The sequence below is a fragment of the Periophthalmus magnuspinnatus genome, chromosome 24, assembly GCF_009829125.3.
Source record: "Periophthalmus magnuspinnatus isolate fPerMag1 chromosome 24, fPerMag1.2.pri, whole genome shotgun sequence".
Lineage (NCBI taxonomy): Eukaryota > Metazoa > Chordata > Actinopteri > Gobiiformes > Gobiidae > Periophthalmus > Periophthalmus magnuspinnatus.
In genome coordinates this window covers 11,117,728-11,142,418 of record NC_047149.1, presented here as the reverse complement: position 1 = coordinate 11,142,418, position 24,691 = coordinate 11,117,728, and the positions used below count along the sequence as shown (strand labels likewise).

Here is a 24,691-nt window from a genome sequence, read left to right as displayed (position 1 = left end):
ATCAGTCTACAGTCAATCCAGCACATTTGCTTGGACAGATCCCAAAAAGGAAGTTACAGCAGTTACCTAGAATGTAGAAGAAGGAACAGAGGAAGATCAGTGAGGAGGTACAGGAGTGGTCAGAAATGCTAGAGTTTGTTTTTGCTATGGATTGCTTGTGGCGGGATATATTTAACCCTCTAATCCTTGAATGGATTTAAGATGGCCAGACGCACCACATGACCAAAATAAACATGTCCAGTGAGCCCCGGGTTTATGGCTAATCTCTCATTATTGCAAACATATACATTTCCCAAATCAAGAGCTATGGAGTAGAGAATTATGATTATACAGACTAGACAGTCATTTGTCTGCCCTTCTGAGAGCTCTGTCCCAGTTCCCTGAAGCTCAATACTGTAGATGTGCTAATGTAAAGGTATTGACTGCAGCTAGTTCAATACATGTGTGTGGACAGCCTCACATATCAAGACTGCACAAGGCCAGGACAACCTTATTCATATGATTCCCTAATAAGTATGTTGGCAAAATCATGGAATTTCACTGTTCCATGGCACACAGGTCAATTGCATAAATAGCATAAATAAAATAAAATAAAATACCAAAACAATTATTCAAGAATGGGTCACTGAAAAAAAAAAAATCTGAAAGGAACAGTATGCCACTTTTCTGGTGAGGGGTCTGTCACCTACTTGTGTCAATGGAGATTATATTGCTTTCTCAATTTGCTGTCTGAAATGTTCCACAGTATGCCATTAATATTATCTACTACAGGTGTTTCTATTACTCAAAACAAATAAACAAAAAACACCTTAAAATATGCATTCTGGCTGTGAATAACTTGAGCTCGTGTTATCACTTGTCTCTATGTAGATAAATACGTTTCATGCCATACTATGGAACATTCCAGGTTAAGCACTAACAACTCCAAGGAGACAGACCTGACTCTACACCAGCGATTTGAAACATCCCTTCTATAATGTACAATGTATCCAGTTTTATAAGAAAAAAAAACCTCTTGTTCACAGCTTGGCCCAGCGCTCTATAGCAGAGTGTTTACGCAGTGAGAGCAAGCCAGAGCGGCCTCAGTAAACAGCAGTGGGGTTGCCGCGGGACACAACGTTTGACCCCCTCCCCTCTTCGTCTGGTCATGTTCATGGGCCCCACACACAGGCACAGAGCCGTTAAGGGCCACACACACACACTGCAGTTCATAGGCTCAAAAAACATGCTTTGACCTACTGTAAGAGTATCAGGCATTTGGAACGATTGTGAATTTGTGGAGGAGTCTGAGGAGGAAGCTGAGTTCATAACAAAACCAATTTCCTGGCACAATATTCATTCTGTATCAAATATACTAATGGATCTAGCTTTGATTCTAATTTCACTATTAGCTAACAACCCTATAACGTATCACTTGAAACCTCAAGCCACTCCACCATTTGCTACGACTCACAATATACATATCACAAAAACTATATATATTGGTTATTCTGCAAAATATGACTACCAAGAGAACCGACTGCATTTCTTTGTTAAACCACAACCTCCACAAACTCAATACGAAGTACGCCCACTTCAATCATCAAGACAGTGAATATGTCAAATGCATAAACAAGTTTCCTCTCTCTAATCAGACAACTAAATTGTAGCATTCTCACTGTATATGGTGCTAAATATACCAGAAAAAATGAATGGCAACATAATATTGATACAGCAGCCCACAATATCAATACTCACCAGTTCAGTATCACAAATATTTCAATATTTTAACACACTCTACTACTATATCTATAACAAATTTTCAAAAGAGCAGTGGAGGTATCTAAGGAGATTTGTCTGATGATAATAAACACATGTACTACACTACACTCTTTGCTCACACTTCAATCTGCACTGCATTGATTCAGTTGATACAATCTCAAGTGCACATTAACGTGAGCAGTCTGTGGCCTGCTCTTAACGGGTTTCACAGTCAAACAATGATTACAGACACACATGTATTTTACAACCACAGAGCACAGAACAGTGCCGCAGCAGCCTCACAGTAAGTGGAAAAATGGCATCAGCCTTTTATTAAAAAAGTTAAATGTAGGCTGCACCCACCGGCACTCATTGTTTCCATTCAGCAGAAAAACTTGCTGGGTTTAACCTATACATTACATCTGAGCTGAGCATGGTGCAGGGGGAAGGGGGGATTGGAGACTATAACACTCTGGGACATTCATTTGATACAATTAAACTGTTACTCAAAACTTAAATGGATATATATGACTAAATAAAATGTTTATAACAAAAATATTAATATTTCTGCTTGATTAACCTAATGGGAGATGCATGTATCTAAAGGAACTATGTAGTCTCTGCTCATGCAGTTTTAAAAAAGGTATTAGAAATCACATCTGAGCCTGTGTTGCCAGTGCCTAAACTTGCAAATAGAGTACTACACATACAAGATTTACTCAGGATATGAAAATGTTTGCGTGTGAAAGCTCAGAACCTCCAGAAGTTCCCCATAGGCTGCATTAGAACTGATTAATGATTAGCTGCAGATGCTGAGGTTTAGGAACAGGATTCAGATCAGACATAATCCTTTTAGGTTTAAACTAACTGGATTCTAGGATTCACACTGGCAACCCAGATAAGAGACTCTGAGGATAATTGTCTTGAAATAAAAAATTGTATAGTTCTATTAAGCCTAGTTTCCACTTGATGATGCAACAAGGATAAGCTCATCCAGGTACATCAATACTCAAAACATTATTATCAGGTCAAATGGATTTCAATGGACATGAATGAAATGACAAAAAGATTCACATTATTTAGCCTGTTGGCAGTACTAGACAGGTCAAAGTAGTGTGAAAAGGGCTGAAGAGTGGGGAATGTCTCTCCCCACTCTTCAGCCCTTTTCACATTACTTTGACCTGTCTAGTAGTGTGAAAAGGGCTGAAGAGTGGGGAGAGACATTCACCACTCAAACTTAAAAAAAAAGGCACTGCTGCATTTGACCTGAGATTGCAACAATTGAAATCAATTGCCAATTGCCCAAGTGTAATTTGAGTAACAGGGCTTCAGACAGACCAGTGCCTCTATTTAGCATTTAGAAATATTCACGTCACCTGAAAAGTATAAACTGACATGTTCATTACTCTTTGTGTGTTTAGACCACTGCCAAGTTCAGTTCAGAGCCTCTGATACGGAAACACCGCATATGAGGCAGTCATTTCATTACATAAACCTGGACCATTTCCACACTCAGCAGGTCAGTCATTACCACACTACACTGTGCAGAATGCTATTTTAAAATCTTATCTATCCATGTGTTTCAGAGTGAGGAAAAATTTGCATCAATGCCATTGTGGAAAAATTACAGTTCTAGATGAAAAGTAATCCATTTGCGAAGCTCGGTGAGTTTTGAAATACAGGAAAAAGGTTTATTCTTTGTTACAGCAGATACAGATATGACAGGGCCCCGGCCTGCACTGGCCACAGACTGGCAGCCTTTTGGCGTCTCCCCCGGTCTCCATCCAAGTCTAAGTCCCCAAGCCTCTCAGCTCTGATTATTTTATACTAAAATGACAATGTTACATACATTTCAAAGCAGAGTGACTTTTGTTTCACACCCATGAAATAATGGACTTTTACACTTAGACAGGTAGTACAACAATGACTTTCCTGTGAAATGGAAACAGAGCCTTCGCACATGTTGATGTCTTGTCTGGGTCTGACACACTGACACAGATCAAATACTTTTAAAGACACAACATGAATATACTTAAATTTCCATCACAAATGCCATAGCAATTAAAATTTCTAAATAATCTATTTTTGAAATAGAAAAAAACTCAAAATGGCATAAACAGAGGTTGGGATAGTACGTCAAAAACAACCACTAAATTTGAACTCTGCCATGTATGAAGCAGCAGTGCAAAATGCCCATAGAGATGAATTAGCAAAAATAATGTAGTAAACAAGAGAACCATTTAACATTTAGTATTTAGCAACTTAAAATCACCATTGGTTTAACAGACTAACTGATGATTCTTTGATGAGTGACAACACAATCTCAAGCCCTATATTGTGTAATGTGTAAATTCTTGCTGTTGTGGAGCTGAGCCAGTGTGACTGAAATGGTGCACTGGTTTGGGGACACAACGTCCTCGCAGTGGCCCTGTTGCAGCCCCGCTCTGGCCCCCTGCCCAGCCTCTGACACTGCCTCGTGTTTCCTTTCAGCCTCTGACATCACAACTGAGGGGGCCGGGAGGGTGCTTCTCTGTCCAGCTCTAAGGTTTCACATGAGGCAAGGTGCAGCAGGTAATCGGTGGTGTGATGTTGGAAGCTAAAAATAAAGAGTCTTGGTCATGTGTGCTGAGCAAACCCAGTGCAGTCTGCAGCTGTCAGGGACCAAGCACAAACAATGCTTTTTCTGACAAGCATAGCTCACATCTTAAAATTTTCCAGAAAAATTGACTGAAAGACTGACTTATAAACTGACAAATTAATGCCAATGTTAAATTAATGTTTGCAAAAAATACTAAATTACAAGGTTAGCAGATTTTGTGCAGAATAGTACAGATATTTTCTTGTTAGAGGAGCAAATTATGGCACTTGCAGCCTTTGCAGTGTGCTCATTTTGATTGGATTCCGATTAATCTTGCAGCACTACAACTAATTCTGCCAATTCCTACTGGGTTTTGTGATACGGGACACACATTTATCATCAAACAAAGATCTAATAACACTGTCAAAGGTTGGTCAACTGTTTGTTCTATAAAACTAATATTAACAACCAACGACCTCCTACAACCCAGTCTTTGCTCAGCTAAAGTGGCCTCAGAACTGGTCCATCCTGCTCCTATCTGTGCGCGTCAGCATTCACTCTGCAGCGAGTCATCTCATAGCTCTGGTTTCTAGGAAGGAGGGGAAGACAGGGTCACGCCATCCACCCAGGCAGAACTGTGGAAACTCAGGTGGGAGGTACATAGTCTGTATATGTTAACCTTTGAAAAACATATGTATGGGTGTGCACAAGGATTACTCATGTGTAGGCACAGGCATGTTATGGCATAGCAATTACTTTGCACTCAAATATAATTATTAGCAATACATTTCTTATTTATAGTGCACTTTATAAGCTACTAGTGAGTACATAATTGATCCTACTCTTTTTATAGCCTCTCTGACCACATTGTGGTCAAAATATCAAATTGAAATTTAAAGACATTTAAAGTAAAGATTGCGTGATTAGATTTGGAATTTATATTTAAAAGACACAGGTCAGAACATTTCATTTTATATTTATGACAACCCTCTAATGAAGGAATATGCACAAGACGTCGACCTATCTAATTATTTTAAATTGCTACATGGAGTCAATCAAATCTCATTCAATTATGATTACCCCTGCAGCCCTATTAAACATAAAAGCCACGAGTGTGAGATATCGTGAAGTCACCCAAAAGCCACATCTTCCTTTCCTGATGGAGTGCACAGTCACATCTGCAGATGGCGCTGTACACAGGAGCAGTGTTTGTGTAAAGTGCTGCCTCATGGCTCGGCCCTCGCCTCTGACCTACTTTCTGCTTGTGTGGAATGAGCAAAGAGTCCAAACAAAGACACTCTCTCCTCCCAAACACTGAGGGAATGTTGGGACAAGGGCTACTTAAGCACAATGCAGCAGCCCTAACCCCTCCCACTACAACTACACATGGGCCAGATTCAACAACTGTTCACACCTGGACGGGAGCCTGTACTCTGGGCCTTAGGTGGTGAATCAAAAACAAACATTAAATCAGCTTTCTTAAAGGTGAACTGTGCAACTTTTCTGGTGGAGTCTGCCACTAGATTGTCCCCATTGTTTTGCCTGGAATGTCCAACAGTGTGGCATTAAATCTAATCTTGCATTTATTCAACTGCAGATGTTTTAATTGCATATTAATAATGTAATTACAGATGTTCAAATCCTTAACAAATAAATAAAACAATTAACAAAACAACAAAATAAGTTGTAGTAAAAAGCAGTTTACATAGTTCATCATTATGAGTAATTTATGTAATGATTTGATGCAAGAGTTTAACGGCAACAACATCTCCACGGAGACAGGCAGCTGACTCCCAAGTAAAAAGTTAAGTAGTGCACCTTAGTGTTGTCACCATACAAAAATGTCTAATTTCATTTCAATAGATTCAATACCACTTCTGATATCAAAATGATAATAATAATAATAATAAAAAAACAAAAACAAAACATATGGTCTTATATCTGTATAGTCCTCCAGTCGTCCAGTAGGTTCCATAGTGGTCCATGGGTGTGTACTAGTCTATGTATCTTATACTTGTTCTGATACAGCTCAAGATCATTCTAAAGCTGATGTGACTTTTTTTTAGTAAGTAGTTTAGTTTTAGTTAGTAGTTTATTGATACCTGCTCAAAAGAGTATGTAGTTTTGCTATCAGTTTTAGTATTGATTAATATCACCTTCAACACTTTCAACTGCTGATTAGCTGTATGTTGTGGAACCATGCTAAACCCATGAACTTGTGGAGCAGGTTCAGGGGGAGCGAGGTGGAAGGGGCTGACTCACTTTGGGTTCACTGAGTTCAGTCTGTGAATAAGTGACGAGCACATTCCACCCCTCACCTCTCCCCCTCACCCCCCTCTTCCTCTGACCACCCCCCACTCCCCTCCCTTCCCTGTTCGCCGTCAGTCTTCTCGGGGGATTCCTAAGCTTTCTGGGGCTGCTCTCTGCTCCTATGTCAACATTTCCAGAGCGGGCTGCCAGCAGAGGAGACGGCTCTGAAGGTGTTGGATGTGTTGGCGGGTACAGGGAAGAGAAGGAGGGAGGAGGAGGAGGGAAAGGGGGGGTTCATTCAGTTTTTTGGGCAGGCTTTTGCACACCGCCTTCTTCGTCCCCAACAAAAACATCCTGCAAGGAACAGAATAAGTGCCCTCTGCACAGACCACCCTGCCACCTCCGCTGTTCGTTTTCAAAGGGAAGAGCTTTAAACATGTGAGAATATACTTAATAAAGTATTAAGTAATTAGTGCTACCACTAATTTGTTATGGTATTACATGTCCAATTTTTATAACCTTGCATACAGTCACATGACAATAGTTTTCCTATTTTTGTTTAAAGAAAAATAGTTGGTCTGACACCTCTTCCAATAAAAGTCCTTATAAGCAGATGGAATTTTAACAGAGTAACAAACCAAGATATTAGGAGATGTTTCCTGTTTTAGGAGATGGGGACACAGTGGTTAAAACTGCTACCTCACTAAAGTAAGGGTTCAAATTGAATTTCTAGACAGGGAGGGGGCCTCTCTTTGGAGCTTGCATGTTCTGCCTGTGTCTGTGTGTTTCCCTGCTACTACAGGCATGTTTATTAGTGGAACAGGAGGACAATCAAATGCCAGTCAAAGTCCCGTCATGACCCCCTCAGAAACATCAGATTCTCTAGATCCTCAGGGGGATCTGGACCCTCAGAGGGTCTTGAGAAAGCACCAGAGACAATGGAGAGGGCTAACAGTGAGAGGAGAGGGGCCGGCACTGCTAATATATTCTAAGAAAAGCTCAGCCGCCTCATGTCCACATAATGGTTTCCATGGAGACGAGGCTGGATCCCAGGCTGAGTTTAGAGACAAACAGATGAATGAGCCCAGTTACAGCAGAACACTTTTCAGGGCTCTTTCCGCTCTGTGTCAGAAGGTAAGTTCGCTCTAGTGTTTCCACCAGGCTGCTTTCCCATGGTCCAGACAACACTTCCTAAAGCCGTGTTCACCAAAGGCATCTTTTCAGCTCTGCTCCGAGCTCACTGTGGGAATTAGCACGCTTCAGTAGCCCCACAGAAAACAACCTCCTCCGAGGATTCCAACACATCTGATCAGATCAGAGACATTGGAATTGGAGACATCATTTTGATTACAGATGTATCTTCAGTCTACACGGTTGGCCTACAACAACAAATCATACCACATCATGTAATGTTTATATCCAGGAGTCATTTCTACATATCAGGTTTCACAGACTGAGCCGGCACTCATGTGTTGGCATGGCTTGATTGCACCTGTCTTTCCTCAGTACATGACCAACACTGAGGCCTGTGTGTAATACATAACTCAGCACTCGCAGTACTTCCTTCTATAACTTTCTCCATTTGATTTAACCATGTTGATAATTGCACCCACCTTACAAGACAGAGGATATTTCTGACTAGGGAAGTCAAGATTATTTGGTTAATCAAAAATTGTGATTATTTAGACAGGTGAGAAAGGAGGAGTCTAAGTAAAAGTGGTTTATTACAAACTTGCTGCTCATGGAGTATCTCCATCTGATCCTCATACACGCTCACACACACACACAGACACACAAGTGCTACGACCCTGCTAAAGCCACCCTGATTTATGTCCACACTGGGACGCCACTTTTTATGGACAATAAAAGTGATTGACCCGCTCAGTGTCCTCCAAACAGAGACAAATTGTAACAAATATGTCTGACCGCCTGCGACAACCATCGAAGTACACAACACAACAATGGCAGAGAATGAAACCATTACTTTTTCAAAATTGCTTTGTGCCACATTGTTTGGGCACCATCTTACTGAATAAAAAATCAAGTTGTGACCGAGGAAGAATAACAAACTGAACATGTGTTAGATTCCTAGGCCACACAACAGCTCAAAACACCAATTATATTTTATGCATTATGTGCGCAGGGGTCAATCCTGAGCAAGAGACCAGTCTCCACAGTGTTGACACTAGGGCTGCATGATTTTTTTAAAAAAGGGATGAAAAAATCGAATTAAAATTTTTCTGATGAGGGTTGTAATTAGATTTGCGATATATATTTAAAAAGTTGAATTGAGTGCATATTGTAAACAACCCCAATAACATTAACATTTGAGAGAGGACTTAAGTATGAACTAAGACCTAAAAATCCCATGCATTTCAGAACGCATTTGTAGAGGTCTAAACTACAGGTGGAACACGATTTTTGAAATAAAAAAAGGACAAGATTATTCTCAAGATATTTCTTTGCAGAGAGCATTCTATTATCTAAATATATGCAGCCTTTGCGATTTGATAATAACAGCCCTCGTAGACACCCACACACATAGGCTCTTTAACAGTGCAACTCTAAATACCAGACTGACGTGCCAAACCCAGGCTCTCTGCGGGGTCTCGCCTCACAACATGCATGTGTCCGAAATGCCCGGGATACGGGGAAAAACAAACCAGTCAGATTACTGTCAGAAATCCCATACACCAGCCCCACCATGCACACAGCACACAGCTCAAACTTGCCTCTTTTTATCCGATTCTGTTCTAAACTCTCTCTGCTCTTTGGAGTGGCACTGGTCCTGGGACAGTGGTCGGACTCCACTCCACCCCCCTCAGAGCAGACACCAGTGTATTAAAATAGTCCCTCCGACATGCTCCAAACATGACCTTATACAAGAGTGTCGTACAGCGGGGCAGACCTGACCCCACCCACCACGCCTCTCATGACTCGTCAAAAAGTTGGATGCCCCGTCTCGAGAGGAGTCCCAGGCAGCGCGGGGCTCAGGTGGCACTGCTATCACTCCTGATAGATTGGGACTAAAAATAAAACAGTAAGAGAGAAGGAACTGTGGAACTTAAACAATGTATTTCTCCAAAACAACAAAAGATACAGTGTCTGATTCAAACGCTGACATTTTGCCTTTAAAAAATTACATAAAAAATAAATAAATTGAAAGGTCATAATAACTGCAATAGAAACTAGTGCTCAATGATCACATTTATATAGTGCTAAGTGCAAAGCGCTTTGCATCATGGAAGTACTGACCCATTCACACACACATTCACACACCCGTGCACGCAAATGCTGGGGCCGAGGTGGATTAAGTGTTTTGCCCAAGGACACAACAGCAGTAATCATCTGTGGAAGTTGGAATTGCATTGACAACCTGTGGGCCAATGATGTTTTATGCTGAGAGTGAGATTTAAAGCGCCAACCTCCGGATCAGGGGACAAACACTCTAACAACTGAGCTACTTCCACCCAAAGGTCCACTTGATCAAGGGCTGGGTGATATGAAAAAAATGAATCATATTTTTTCTCCTCATATTGATCAATCACAGTTTTTTATTGATGTTGTCTTAAATAAAATGGTCCGATCTTTGCTCCAAACCGCATGTTTTTACTGACAGAGGACTGACTGTAGACCTCTCCATAAAAAGACCAAGCTGGTCATTGATGATTAGAAATAACTGAATCTTGATCTCAGTTTTTAATTTCATTAATTGCACAGCCCTAACTCAACCCAACCTTTTCAGGTCATAACCCATTCTTTAGCATTTATACTTCAGCCATCTGTTACTGCTTTTGAAACACAACTCACTCCAATAAAGACAACAGAGAAGGACAATGTAGAATACTTGCAAGTGACTCAAAAGCATGACTCATAATGATGAGGCCAAAGAGGAAACAGTGAGTGTAGGAGCTTTCAATTCCTTTCTGAGTTTTTCAGAATAGTTCCAAGTAATTAGGAAGTATGAAAAGAAGAAAATATTATAAAAAAAACATGTGATATGTTCAAGTGCAGTCAGATGGGCGCACTTCTTGCTCCATTGACTCTCACTCCAATTCACTTTATACTGAAAAATTGTCACCCCTGCCACTGTAACTGCTGCAGAGCCTCATCATTTTGGTCTTAAAATGTGCATATTAAACCGTTCTACTTCCTGGTGTTTTTATTTAGTTATTTTGTCCGCTGCAAGCCTCGACAAGCTTCATTTGACTGGAGTCGAACGCTATGGGGGTGACATCACACTCACTTAGTCCATTTCTTTATACAGTCTATGGTTAAGGCTTGACAACGGCTGACTGAGGTGGGCAGTAGAATTGTCAAAATGTATTGAAAGAGAATTACTTAAAAATAACATAATTATCGATACTAAAACTAGTATTGAAACTAGCTATTCATTTGTGCAGGTATTGGTACACTTGGACCACTATGGAACCTACTTGGACGACTGAGGGATTACACAGATATAAGACCACTTGGTAATACAAAAGAAAGTACTATGATTTAATGTTGCAAATAGCATTCTACTGTCTAAAGAAATATTATTTTTAATTACAGTTGTGGTATCCAAATCAGTATTGAGCACTGAGCCTATTCTTTAGTATCGAAATCAAGTTTGAAATTTTAGTATCGTGACAACACTAGTGGACAATACATTAAAATATTACTAGTGTGTCTTTTTTGAAGATATGCAAGATGTGAATAATAAGTACATTGTCTATCTTCTAAAGTTCAAATTCAAATGTGGCAGAAATCACTGATAAAAATAGACACTTGACATTAGTTTGTCATTTGTTGGAAAGAATAGAAAAAGACATTTAGCACATTGTCAGCTCTGGGATTCAACTCCTAATGGGGCCAACACTAGCATATGTACTGCCACCAAACCCCCTAGTGGCACTGTTATTCTCGTATTTGACCCCACCAGGAAGCCTCAAACCACTGGCTGCACCATAGTCCGGAGTGCTCACCCCGTGACCCAGCACTGTGCCTTTAAATCTGGGAGCCACGCAGGCGTTCGGTATGCATCTGGATCCGATCAGCTCCACAAACACACAGGCTGCAGAGAGGCTGGCAGGAGCAGCGCTATCCCACTCTAAACTCTAATGAATGAGCCGGGCGCACATGACAGGGTCCGCCCGCCCTGCCGCTCTCCACACACCACACTGAGAGCAGATCAACTGTCAGGGAGAGGCACCCAAGAGTGTCCAGAAATATCCTATAGCTCACGGCCTGGGAGGCGATACGTGAGACAGCAGGGATAAAAATAGACAACAGAGTATGTCAGTTCATGGTTTACACTAACACTCCACTCCAGGCCACACCGAATTCACATCGCACAGGTCACTCACACAAAACAAGAACAGCTGTGACTATTGTTGGTCCTGAACTGTTTAAGTGTCCAGTATAATGAATGTTTCAAGCTTTAGAAACAAAACAAAACTAGAGAGGAAAACAGGATCATTTGCATGATAACTAAGCAAGCGCAACTCTATACTGTACGTTTTTGATCATGGAACATTGTTAAAAGCTTCGTTGAATGTAATAGAAGGCCTTAGTGAAAGGATCAAATATCTGTTTGTAGGTTTTGGGGTGGCACATCAAAATACAAATACTGTATGTAAGTATTGGCAAATGTGGACATTGTCTACAGTGAGTGGGTGACATTAGATGTTAGTCACTTTTGCAGCTGTGTAATGGTCTACGACACATGACAGTTGACTGCTCCTCCCCCAAAACACACATAATTTGATCCTTCTTTCTTGGTAACCATTTAACCTACACAACTGCTCTGGAGAAACTATGGACCACATGCAAAAGTTAAGCCAACTCAATGTAACTCCACTCAATACAATACATAACCTGACCAGTAAATCCATAGCACTAACTGTAACAAATCTTATGTCATGTGTTATTTTGGACTGTCACCACATTTGTGAGTGGGGCCAGTCCCAGCTCTGTCCTCATTCAGAGTGTGGAGGGTCTCACTTGTACAAAAGGAGCGGACAGTCTATAGATCCACTTACAGAGCGCTCACAGGATTTCAGAGGCCCGTAACTTGAGAAGCGGGAGATGGCGGTGTTCTCACGCGCGTCAAAGCCTCGCTGCTGTGTGCCCCTCTGGAGGTCTGCGGCACATCAAGCAGAAATTATGTGGCCCAAGCGGCTGCAGGGGGAGGATATATTCTTTTGTTTTGATGTCTGCACACTCACTATGTACACATCATCCAAACATGACATCATGGAGCAGGAATTCAGAGGAGTCGACACTGCAGCATAGACCACGAGGTTGTAGCACCACTAGCTTCAGCACTGGAGTGCAATTAATAGGAAATGGTAGTCACAGTATAGTTATTTGGGTGACTAGCTGCTGTGCGTAGCCTATCTGAAGCACAGAGAAGACAACATAATAGAGTTAGTAGAAGGTGCTCTTCTGCTCTACCGACTGTTGGAGTGAAGAGGTATCCTGAAGAGTCCCATACACAAACTGGACCATCATGTCCATTGGGCCTCGTCCAGTGTCCAGTGTCTGTGCTCATGTCTGTGACTGAACCACCAAACAAACCCATTCAAAGACATTCCAGGAGAGAATGGGCTGGATTCTCCCACTCAGAGTCAGAAGTGCAGGCCACATGCCTCATGGCACCAACAATGAACTCATTCAGACACTTCATCTGGAGACCAGCGGAGACGGACCGGACAGTGACAGGCCCTCAGACCACAGCAGCAACAACAAGGACATGAGCACTGGGACACAAGGACACAAGGGTATAAGGACATGAAAACATCCAAATGAAAATCAATATTAAGGTTAAACTGAAATTCTTTCCTCATAGTACATCAGACAGAAGGGTCCAATGTGGTGTCTCAGTTTGACCCAGAGTTTAGATGGAGCTGGTCACATGATCAGTGCATGCTCATAACTTTACTAGCTGAAGGTCAAAGTGGAAGGCCGTGTGTGTTTTACTGCAGACATAGTGCCCTCATGGGTCTACACAGCCAAGCCCTGACAGCTCCCAGTGGAGCAGCTTAGCCGCTGCCCTCTGCCACTCAGCCACAATTTGACATCAGCCTAATAGTTCACAATCAGCGCCTTTGTTTCTGTCTGGAACGCATGAAAACACTGGGAGCACGTGAGATGTCAAAGAGTCACTCCACACTGGCATTATTGGACTTTTTTGATAGTATGTGTTCTGTGACTGTTTTCTTGCACCTGGAGAGGAAATGACAAAAGGAAGCTCAAGTTCCTTTGTAACAGAAAGGTTTTTAAATGGAAGTGCTCAGTTTGAAGCGATTTGATATAGTCGTTTTCAATGCTGTGAGCACATTAGATTTACCACACTGATGATTGACAACAAACATATGTCAAACATATATATGTGTGGTTTCGTCATAGAACATTAAGGCAAAACCTCTGAGCTCAAGCAACACCCACCATAAAACACCACTGAGAACATCTCCTTAAACTCATCCACTCATCCTCTGTCATGCCAACTGGGAGGGTGGGGTTTGAATGATTGACAGGTGAGTAGGGGTGTGAGCCATGCAGGAAGTGGTTCACCGTCCCACCTGCAATCTAACAGGAAATAAACCCCCCACCCCCACCTCAAACCACACCACGCTCCAGCGCTTCAAAAACAGCCAACATCAGCATCAGTCATCTCAACTGCCACTCACAATATTCTACAACAGGTGTGACATACTAGTGGTCATTAGCACAATTTCTCTGATCAAATTACAACCATTTTAAGTATTCTTCATTTGACTAAAGGTACTTATTTGTTTGGATAGTTCTCAGAGAGCCTTGTTTGTATGGTCAGTGCACAAGCAGAGTAGCATACTAATGCAGTCCCGAACAGGAGCGGTGTAGTGAACAAAAGAGTGTCCAGATCAGGATGTGACCTCAGAGGACACACAGAGACCTCCTTCTGCTGCACAACAAACAGCATTACACTAACAAAGCACAAGTGACAAACATACACATTGTAATCATTTTGTCATATTTACTAGCATCAATATATTGGCAGTTAATATTGAGGTTATTCATTAGTTTGATAATGTTTCAGTAACATCAAAACTAAGGCTGTGCAATGAATTCAATTTTAACAGAGATAAATGAGATAAATTCAGTAATTTCTATATCAACCACCAATCCTCTGTCAGTAAAAACATGTTGTTTGGGGCTGTTCAGACTTCGAAGGAAAAAATTGGACTTTTCAACCCAAAACATGCACCACAGGTAAAATCTTCCAGCTAAGATAGTCCTGAGCAAGCCTAGCTATGATATCATGGAGGTGGGCCCCCGAGCACTGCACTGAGCTACTCACTGCTCCTGAGGAGATACCCCAGCATCACTGAAGGATGGGTCAAATGCAGAGTACAAATTTCTCTATGGGGACAATAAAGTGTACCTTAAACATAACCTTCACCTATTTCTGTGTTAAATAGTAATAGGTAATTATCACATTATTTATGTTCAGGAAATAAATATTGAAAGTATTTTTATTTTGTTTTTGATAAGACAAAATCAAAACAAATCAAGAGTGATCAATATGACAAAAAAGTATGATGATTGCTTTGTTCTCTCAGCATCAGAAGAGAACCCACTATTCCCAAGTTGCATAGAATAAATGCATCATTGCAGTCTGTAATGAAATCTGAAACTTTTATTTTATTTATTTTATTCGGTGTGTCTGGGATCGGTCTTGCTCAGAGGCTCCTTCATGCTGTCAGTGGCCCACACACATGCCTTTGTGCTGACTAGGGGCATTGATGGGAACACTTCTGATCTACACCAGAAGTGTCCTTTACAGTGATGTACAGGGGTTTGTAAGGGATATGGTTCAATGATTGGTCCATTTTTTTTATGGGAATAGTACAGTGTCAATGTGCATACAAGATACACGCTGTAAACACGTCAAATTAGCCGTCCTTTGTCCTGATTTCACAAACCCGCTCTCATTGATACACCAGCGTAGATGGACACTGGAGGCAAGGTGGGTGAAGTGTTGAAGGAGAAGTGAAGTGGAAGTGGGTGAAGGACATAATAACAGTATGAACAACAGCCGCTGCCACCCCACTACAGCACATTGTATACCTGGTGGTCTTTGCTTCTAAAGTCAGATGAGATTGGGCATTCTCAAAGTGGTATTATTTTTTTACCAAGTAACAAATTCAACGTTGATTATTTGGATTTTTCACAAATATTTTACTGTCTTTTGTCGGACTAATGTTTTAATCATTACAAATCCACACCCACACACACACACACACACACACACACACAAACAATACAACATTGTCCATATCTTTTAATTATTAAAAGACCTACCTTAAGTCAACATTACCAAATTAGTTTTTCTATGTTGAAGCAAAATTAAACTTTCAAATATCAAAAAGCACATGGCAAAATACTTTTTAGCTATAGTATCCAATAAAGTCAATGCCACCCTCTGATCATACTGATAAATGCCATGATGTCACTGTAAAGTTAGAGGACACAGACACTTCAGCTAAAAATCAGGACGTCAGTTACTGATGCTATGTGATCCTGTGGTACAGGTGCCTCAGAGGAAAATGATTACAAACATGCAACTCTCGGACAGATTGCTCTCAGGAATCAGTCCTCCTTTGGTCACAAGTGAACAATTACTGCTAATGAAGTACTACTGTTACTGCTGCTGTGAATCAGGTTACATAAGGCCAATGACAGCAGCCCTCATCCCAACAGTGAGCAGGAGACAGAACAAAGAAATCATACTGCACTGGCATTTACAGATTTAAACAGCACCTTATCTGTGACAGGATAATGATCATTACAGAAAATGTCTACTAATAATAAATAATTCTTATGGTAAAAGAGTGTGAGAATGAGGGAGCTCAGAGGTTCCTGTGGTTTTAGGTCTATTAGTAAATATTAAGACTATGAAGCACAATGGAGCTTTTTCAAACAGAAGCTCACTGACAGTACAACGGGTAGCCCTAGCACTGTGACACTTAGAGAGAAGAATTGTATTTTTAAAGGGTATTATTTTATGAGTTAAATAACACTATAGCTATTTTAGTCCTAATGTAGCATACCATTCTGCCATTTTGAATAAACATCATATGGATATCTGCGCTGGCGTGGTCAAAAGCATGTGCGTAAAGGAGGATGAGTGATAGTGCAACATCAGCCTATTCAGAGTGAGTGATGAAACGGCACCATGGCAGAGACGTACTAACACCCAGTTTCACAGTACGTGGCCATACATTAAAGCGAACAGGACCGAACCTCTCAAATAGCCTGACGGTTGCATGCGCTGGAATAGGAAGCCGCATAAACGCGCAGTGACACAGACCGCTGCGGTGCATCAGCAGAAAAGGAGACAAAGAGATGTCACCACAGCTCATGTGCTGCCTCACGGTCACGCGTGGACCAAACAGCACGCTCACCTTCAACACGAAGCAGCAAACAAACAGTGACAAGGGATAATTTCAGCGTAATCATAGAAAACTGCGCATGCGAATGTAAAAAAATACACTCGCAACAAAAGCTCAAATCTTGTGCAAAACAATCACTTTGTGTTTAGGATGAGACCAACAGAAATGAGAACCGACATAAAAACAACACAATAACAACAACGCAATAATAAGGCCTATACACAAGAATACAGGATGACAAGGTCCGGTTGCTGTCCCCTGTGATGACAATGCAGGACCTTCGCGCGTAAAGACGCAGCGCTTTTCAACATGACCAACAGAAAGAGCCACACACCTGATGGCACCAGCCTTTTGTCAGAGGCTATGGTTGAGGAAAAACAGAAGTGAGGAAATGAACATATCGTTCATCTGACCTGGCTCAGGTCAAACAACGCCCGTCCTTACACAGCAGATCTACATGTGGTTTTGATGAGGATTAGCGTAAGCGCGTGCTCTGTGCACAGTTACCTACAAATACGGCTACTACTAAGCTACTACTACTACTACATGCGCGCACCAAAGCTGTTCAGAAACACCACAAACAGTAGACGAACAGCTACACAACTGGCGCGTAAATTCAGCATGGTTCCTGGAGCGCAACGCAGTCTTTTGTTCATTGCATTGCACATGCACAGTGGTTTAATTGTGTAGCTACAGCGTTGAAACAGTAAAAAATAAACACAGTAATATTTAGGGACGTATACGTGGTATTTATTTTTTTTTTTTTTTTTACACAAAGAAGCGCTCCGTGACAAAAAAGCAGTGAATGGCTGTGACACAGGAGGAGCTGCAGCAGTGATATGTCAGAGCAAGCAGTTCAGGCATCATGCATCTCAGGAAAACTGACTTATCGTATTTTACGAATAGGCTATAACATACATATTTATAATGTAGCCTATTGAATGGTTAAACTGCTCTGACAGTGACCACCACTAAGCGAGCAACTGTTTAGGCGAAATAACTTAAAAATGTGTCACGTTAAAGCCTTTCACGCTCACGGTGTCCGAGTGGAGCCTGGAGGCTACGTTCAAGGGGTTTGGAATTGGTTCCTCTGGAGCGCTACTTTGTTTTGCTCTAGTCCCGACAAACGTTGCTGTGACTCAGAGCACAACAGGATGTGGTCCACGCTTGTGTGTTGAAGCTCCAGTCGCGTTCACACCCAGCTCACAATCGACATGCGGTTTACTCTCGCTCTTTTTCTGCCGCTGATTTTCCACTCCACAATCCTGGCAGAAGTCAGGATGAACTCGCCACTATATTTAACCAAGTTTGCAACAATAGCAAATTCTCCGCTGTGCGCTCTCCCAGAGCGCGCGGCGGCCGGTGCACTGACAGAAGCAGAATAGCGGCAGAAACGTGCTGCCGTGCCTCACCTTTGACTTTCTCTTGTGCGCTTATCCTTCAGCCTTTTGTCCGCCGCTCTAACTTCTCTCACATGATGTAGTCGCTTCCCCACAGTCACTACACTACTCGCTTTCCCCCAAACACACCGTTCGTGATTCTCCGGTGTACCGTGGCCGTTGTTCATGCGCGTGTCCGTGCGCGTGTTGATCGGTTCCTTCTCCTCTGTTTGTTCTACTCGACTGTACCGCCTCCTCTCAGCCGCTACATTGTTGACATTCGGTCGCTGACGTCACCCAGCCCCTCATTCACAACATGGTTCAGAGCGCTGTGCCACTGCGTTGGGAGCGGCGCGGAGCGTGGGGCTACTCCGGCCAATGCGCGCACCAGAGGTTTAAGAATTGCACTAGGGCTAACGCTGTGCCCGCCCCCCAGCATGCTGCTCTGCTCAATCCAGAACTCAGTGTCTCCACCACACAGAGAAGCGAGAGGCACCGGTGGACTTCTATCATTCAGACTGAAAAACGAAATTATTTGAAGATAAGTGTCTTGGGTATGTTGGACTAAGTAGTGTCAGGAATGGACTATAACTACAGACTCAACAATGTAATACGCACAACTGAAACAATGAATATCTTTACTATCTTACAAACAATATTAATTTATGTATATAAATAAATACATACATACATACATAACTGAATATATAAATAATTAAAAATAAATATTTATTCATTCATCCATCCACCCATGCATTCATTTATTCACTCAACTCATTTTAATCTTCCCAAGAATTGTAGGCATTGTATAGTATTGTGCTAAAGTATGCAGGGATATGTAGATCAATCCCACATACTGTATGTGAATGAAACCTCTGCATTAGTCACTGCTCAGGGCACAGTGCTGTGGAAAAATGTGTCCTTTTCTCAGTTTTGCATATTTGTCCCACAGCCTTCGAGTTTTTCATTGTTTTCAGTTTGGGTTGCCACAGTGAATCATGGATGGTAATTTTGGAGGCTTGTGGTAATTACTAAGACAGTAAACACACAACCAGGTCAACAAATCTGCAGTATACAGCAGATTCCACCACAGAATTCTGACCTGTTCTGCTGCTCAATTTTGTACTAAGACTGAACACAATCAATCAGCAGTACGTTCTTGGGAAAGATTTGAACTATTCCCTAATTGATGGAACATTCACTCTAGTCCACACACCCCAGTACCTACACCAATATAAAGTACACAGAGAAGAATAAATCTGGTGACAGACACACACAAGCTACACACAAGCTACATGAAATCAAAGACAGGGCTGCTAGATTAATCACAGTCGAATCAAAATCGCAATTTGAATAGACGCAATTAGCAAATCTCAACGGCTGCAATTTTTGAAGTACCATAATTTTCCTCCACAAACACCAAAAACATCCCATCTTATTCTGCATACAAACTGCCCACCCTGTAGTTTAGAATTATATATAGTTCTCAAACATTTCCCACCAAGTACAACCTAAGAAAATATTTTCACTTGTGCGTACCACTAGACCTAAACCAAGTCTATAACAGAACCACTCAACATTTAAACAGCAAATGTTCAAGAATTGTATCACTGTTACAGTTGGAAGCAAAAACAAGAAAGAAGAACAAAAATGTGGATAGCATAGACTTTAAATTAAGCAAACACTAAATATACAGAGGAGCCTGAGTATCACTAGAAACAGCCCATGCACCACAGCTTGAGAAACGTGGATGTAGGTTATTTTTCAAAGCATGTACTACCAAACCCTGAGAGCAGCCAAGAGAAAAGGGTGGGGCAGATTCCTACATGCCTCCCTTCATCTATGCACTATTACGTGTACACAGCATGGTAACGTCGCCTAGTCGATATTCTAGTTGTAGATGGCCAGACGGTTTATTACATTTGGACAGTTTAATGCGGTTTAATGCGTGAATTATTAAAATGCCCTTTACTTTCACTGACCCTATGACTTTGGGCTCATTTTCCTCCTCCAGCTCCTCCAGCTCCTCCAGTCACTAACACATGAGAGGAATGTAATTACAGAGTCCATAGTGTCACTGGTGCACTTGATGACCTCTCTCCACTCAAGACCCAACGCTGAGACCAGAGGAGCAGACAGGAGCAGACAGGAGCAGAGGGGGGAGGGCTCGGGAATCAATAAACGGACCAGAGAGAAGGGGGTCACAGGGTTTGAGACCACCAGGCTGTATACTCATGGTGAGGAAGGTGTGTGAAGAGGCCATTGCTGCAGAACCACAGTGTTTTGTGACATGGTTTCGGAGGAATGTGTCCAGTCACGCTTCAGTCTTTTAAAATGCTCCTTTGCTTTGTTACTTTATGAATGAATCCCGAGCTCATCATAGAGAAAGATAAACATAGATAATATTAATTGATACTAATACCAGTACTGAAACTAGTTACTAATTTCAAACTTGAGACAATTCCCACAAGTGAGATGAGTCACATGATGGGGTCGATGAAAATAAGACATTATTAGAATATGATGACATAATTTATAATAAATGCATTGTCCAGTTTAGTTCACAATTCTGGCTTCACAATTTTGGTTTGATTAAAAAAACCAAAAAACTTGTGCTGTCATTGTAGCACTGCTTTGTGTGAAACCCTTTTTGTCCAGGCCAAATGTGAACACAGGAGAAACAATGAGATAGTTTTCTACGTGTGTTAATGAGTCCAATCCATAAAATAAAGTTTTACTTTTTAGTGTTGAAAATTAAATATATGGAATTTAGGATTTTAATATGGAGCTGGTGAAGTAGAAGCCGGAGTTCTCAGTATAAAGGACTAGTACATCAATGCATTTCATGTTCTTTAAAAAGGGAGTGTTTCTTTTCACTGTGGTATCAATATTTGTACAGAGCATCAATTCTTTCCTTTGTATTAAACTGAGTTTGAAATGTTAGTATGTGACTATTATCAATCAACACATCCGAGGAGGTTCTATATGTAGCTAAAATGCATAATAACAATTTATTTTAACTCAACCCTGCGCAATTTTTCTTCATATCCTACCTTTAGACCTGCAGATATAAACCAGATGACAGTGGTTCACCCTCAGCTAAGGACATTGAACTCTCTGTCAGCTGCAGCTCTCTGCACATGCCCCATCCTGCGCTTGACAAAGACTCTGAGCCCGACCGCTGGAACGCGGTCACCATGACGCTGACTCACACTGCTGTGACTCATCTGAGAGAGGAGAGCCACCATTTCCACCAATTTATAGGTTCCCAGAGCATTGTGTAACTGGTGAACTAATAAACCTAATAAATGATTAAATAAACAAACTCATAAAAAACACCTTTAATTTGTTAAATGAAAAACAACTCTGCATTTTAGATGGAATGTTTGGTGTTAATGAGCGGCAGAGGTAGAAGCATTCTTAGAAGCTCACTGCTACTTCCTGTATTTTTGACCTTTTCAACTTGTTTTTTGCACATTTAACTGATGTAAAACTATGATAAATATTTATCAAAGGGACCAAGTAATAATAAGAAAAATATGAAAACCTGTCATGTGTATTTCCACACTCTGCAGATGTCACGCACACCTATGCCACTCAGGTTGCCATGGAAATGCATATACATAACTTATTTCACGTCCTCTGTAAGGTAACGCTGGTTCATCCGCCTGTCCTGACGTGTCCTGCTCAACAAACATCTGTCATCCAGGAATCACGGGAGAACTTGCTCGATCAGCATCTTCATGTCACAGCACGCACAAATGATGCATTACATACCAAGCAGTGTTCTCCGTCTAGGGAAATGAAAATACTTGGGTGTCACTAGGTTTGATGAGAGTGGAATCTAATCTTATGTTACGATAGCCTAGTGTTTTTAAACCATTTTTTACACCACGGCTCACTTTTTGGTTAAAAAATAATTCTGCGGCACACCACCAAAACATAAACAAATTACATCATTGAAGAAAAAAAGTGCAAGTATTTGTTTGCTCTTATTTATTTTATTTAGCAGTAATGATCATTATGCTTTCTTACTTGGTTCAGATGTTGCTTAGAACACGATAAAATTATTATTCAATTGACTATTCAATTAAATTCATGTGTGAATTTTTTTTTTTAACGGCTCACATGACAATACCTCAAGGTGGAAAATCTACGTGATGGTCAGTTACTATTCCATATATTTCCCAAAAATAGTAATTGACTAACTACCCTGTGTTTTTCAACCTTTCTTTGTAATGTCTCAGATCTGTCTTATCGAGTTTTGAATTTTTTTCTCTTCTTGTCTTCGGACAGCGCATAAAGTCTGGCTATTGTGCTAACTCTGGCATGTTTATGTTGGAGCTGCTGGCTGACACGTCTTAATTCAAATAAATATGTGCACTACTCACCAGAACATTAGTTGGAGAATCCTTATGTTTTCACAGCAGTCCATCCTCTGGTCAAGTCATGAAGGAAGATACAGAGAAAAACACATAAATGGTTTGATAAATGTCTAATAAAAGAAAACAAAACAAACATTTCCCCATAAACGTGCTCATGTGAAAAAATGATGTTCAAACTGAAATTATAGTGTCGCCCTTGAAAGAAATGGTGAAAAGGGGTTAAACAGAAATCTATATAGTTAAAAAAAGAAAAGACAAGATAATGATTATAAAGATCAATGCCTTAATTAAAACTTGTAACAGCGAGAGGGCTCGTATCTGATGAACAAGACACTAGCTATGTTTATTTACACACCAAAAACCAGTTAATTTTCTGATTTTTGGAGTAAACTAGTCAGATTTATGAATGTGGATGGTTATCTCTAGTGCAAGTAATCTGCTTTAGGATGGTTCACACCTGTGCAGGTTTTGATAAGGAAAATTGTGCAAACAGTTGTCTTCCAAATATAATAGTTATTCTAAAGAAATCAATTGACAAACTGATATACGTTACCAGGTATTTTTGATCCGATTTCTTTCTGTCCATGTAGAAACACACCAAAAATCTGATCTAATATTGGTTTATCTGAATTGTACTGGCCATGTAAGTGTACCCACTGATACAGCTTTATAAAATGTCTGTCATGAATGAAACACCCACTCTATCGCTGTGCTGTGGAGCCAGGCCTGTTGTGTCTGCTGCCTCTCAGTAAACAGCTGTGTGCATCCAAGCTCCACATCCAACAGGAAGAGGGTGGGGGGTGAGCAGCTTGTCCAGCTCCTGTCCATGCTCCGATCAGGTGAATCCTCCCAGATGTCCCAGAGTCAGCAGAGTCTGAGCCTTGAGAAAACAGTGAATGGACTGGTTAGGGTTACGGGTTGTTGTTGGGTTTCCATTGCTGTTTTTTTCCGGACATTATATTGACTTACACACTTTCATTATTTTCCTGGAGACTGATCTAAATATTAACCAAAATTACTAACTTGCCCAACCTTAAACCTAACCATGACCTATTATATCACATATTTGAACTTTGAATCATGCTGTTGATGTAATAATAAAGAATTTTTTGTCATTAAAACCTGATTCTTGTTCCCATAAGGGCATGACATTACAGCCAATCATAGTGAACATTTCAGATAATGCACCGTAGCTGGTCTGTTGAACTGATTTAATATTCTATTAAATCTGCACACACATTTACATAATAATCTGAAGTATTTGTAATTCAGTTTTTGTAGAATTTATATTTTTAAACATCTGCATTGTACATACAATGCACACATCATTAACTGAGTGTAAAAATGTGTAAAATGATAATAATAATAATTAATTTATTTTTACTTGTACTAAAAATATAATAGACCATATTTTCACAATCAGGCATGTGCTAAAATGTGCCTGTAAATGAAAGGACCACAACATTAACCACAAAAGAGCAGAAGTAACACCTATGACCCATGTTTGGTCATATTTGTAGTTTTGATTATAAACAATATATTCAACAATTACAATATTATTTTTCCATACATCTCCCACCTCTATAAATGTCCTTGCTGTATTCTCTATCTGCCCTTGTCCACAGTCTCAGTGTAAGGCAGGGGCAGGTTTGTTAAAGTGAGGACCCACTAATAGCTGCCAGATGCTGAGCAAAAGACTGTCTCAGAAATTCCATTCATGCGAAGGCAGTGGTTTCTCAGCACTTTTATATTCTTGCGTCTGTCTGCTCTTAGAGGGTGGTCACCTGTACCAGACAGATATATTACACCATGTGCAGTAAGTGTAGGTCGACTAAGTTTACAAATCATACACTAAGAAGACCATAAACTGAATACAATACATTTATATCAATACCCTTTTACCAACATTTTAATTGAATTAATTGAACAACTTGTACATGC

The 24,691-nt window shown here is 40.8% G+C and overlaps 1 protein-coding gene across 1 annotated transcript in view; it reads right to left on the bottom strand.

Moving 5' to 3' along the window:
- Positions 1–18,610, bottom strand: part of bach2b (BTB and CNC homology 1, basic leucine zipper transcription factor 2b) — a 33,478-nt gene extending 14,868 nt beyond the window's left edge. The window contains exon 1 of the mRNA XM_033990704.2: positions 18,399–18,610. The gene's annotated coding sequence lies outside the window, so the exon portion shown is untranslated. The remainder of the gene's footprint in view (positions 1–18,398) is intronic.
- Positions 18,611–24,691: the final 6,081 nt, after the last annotated feature.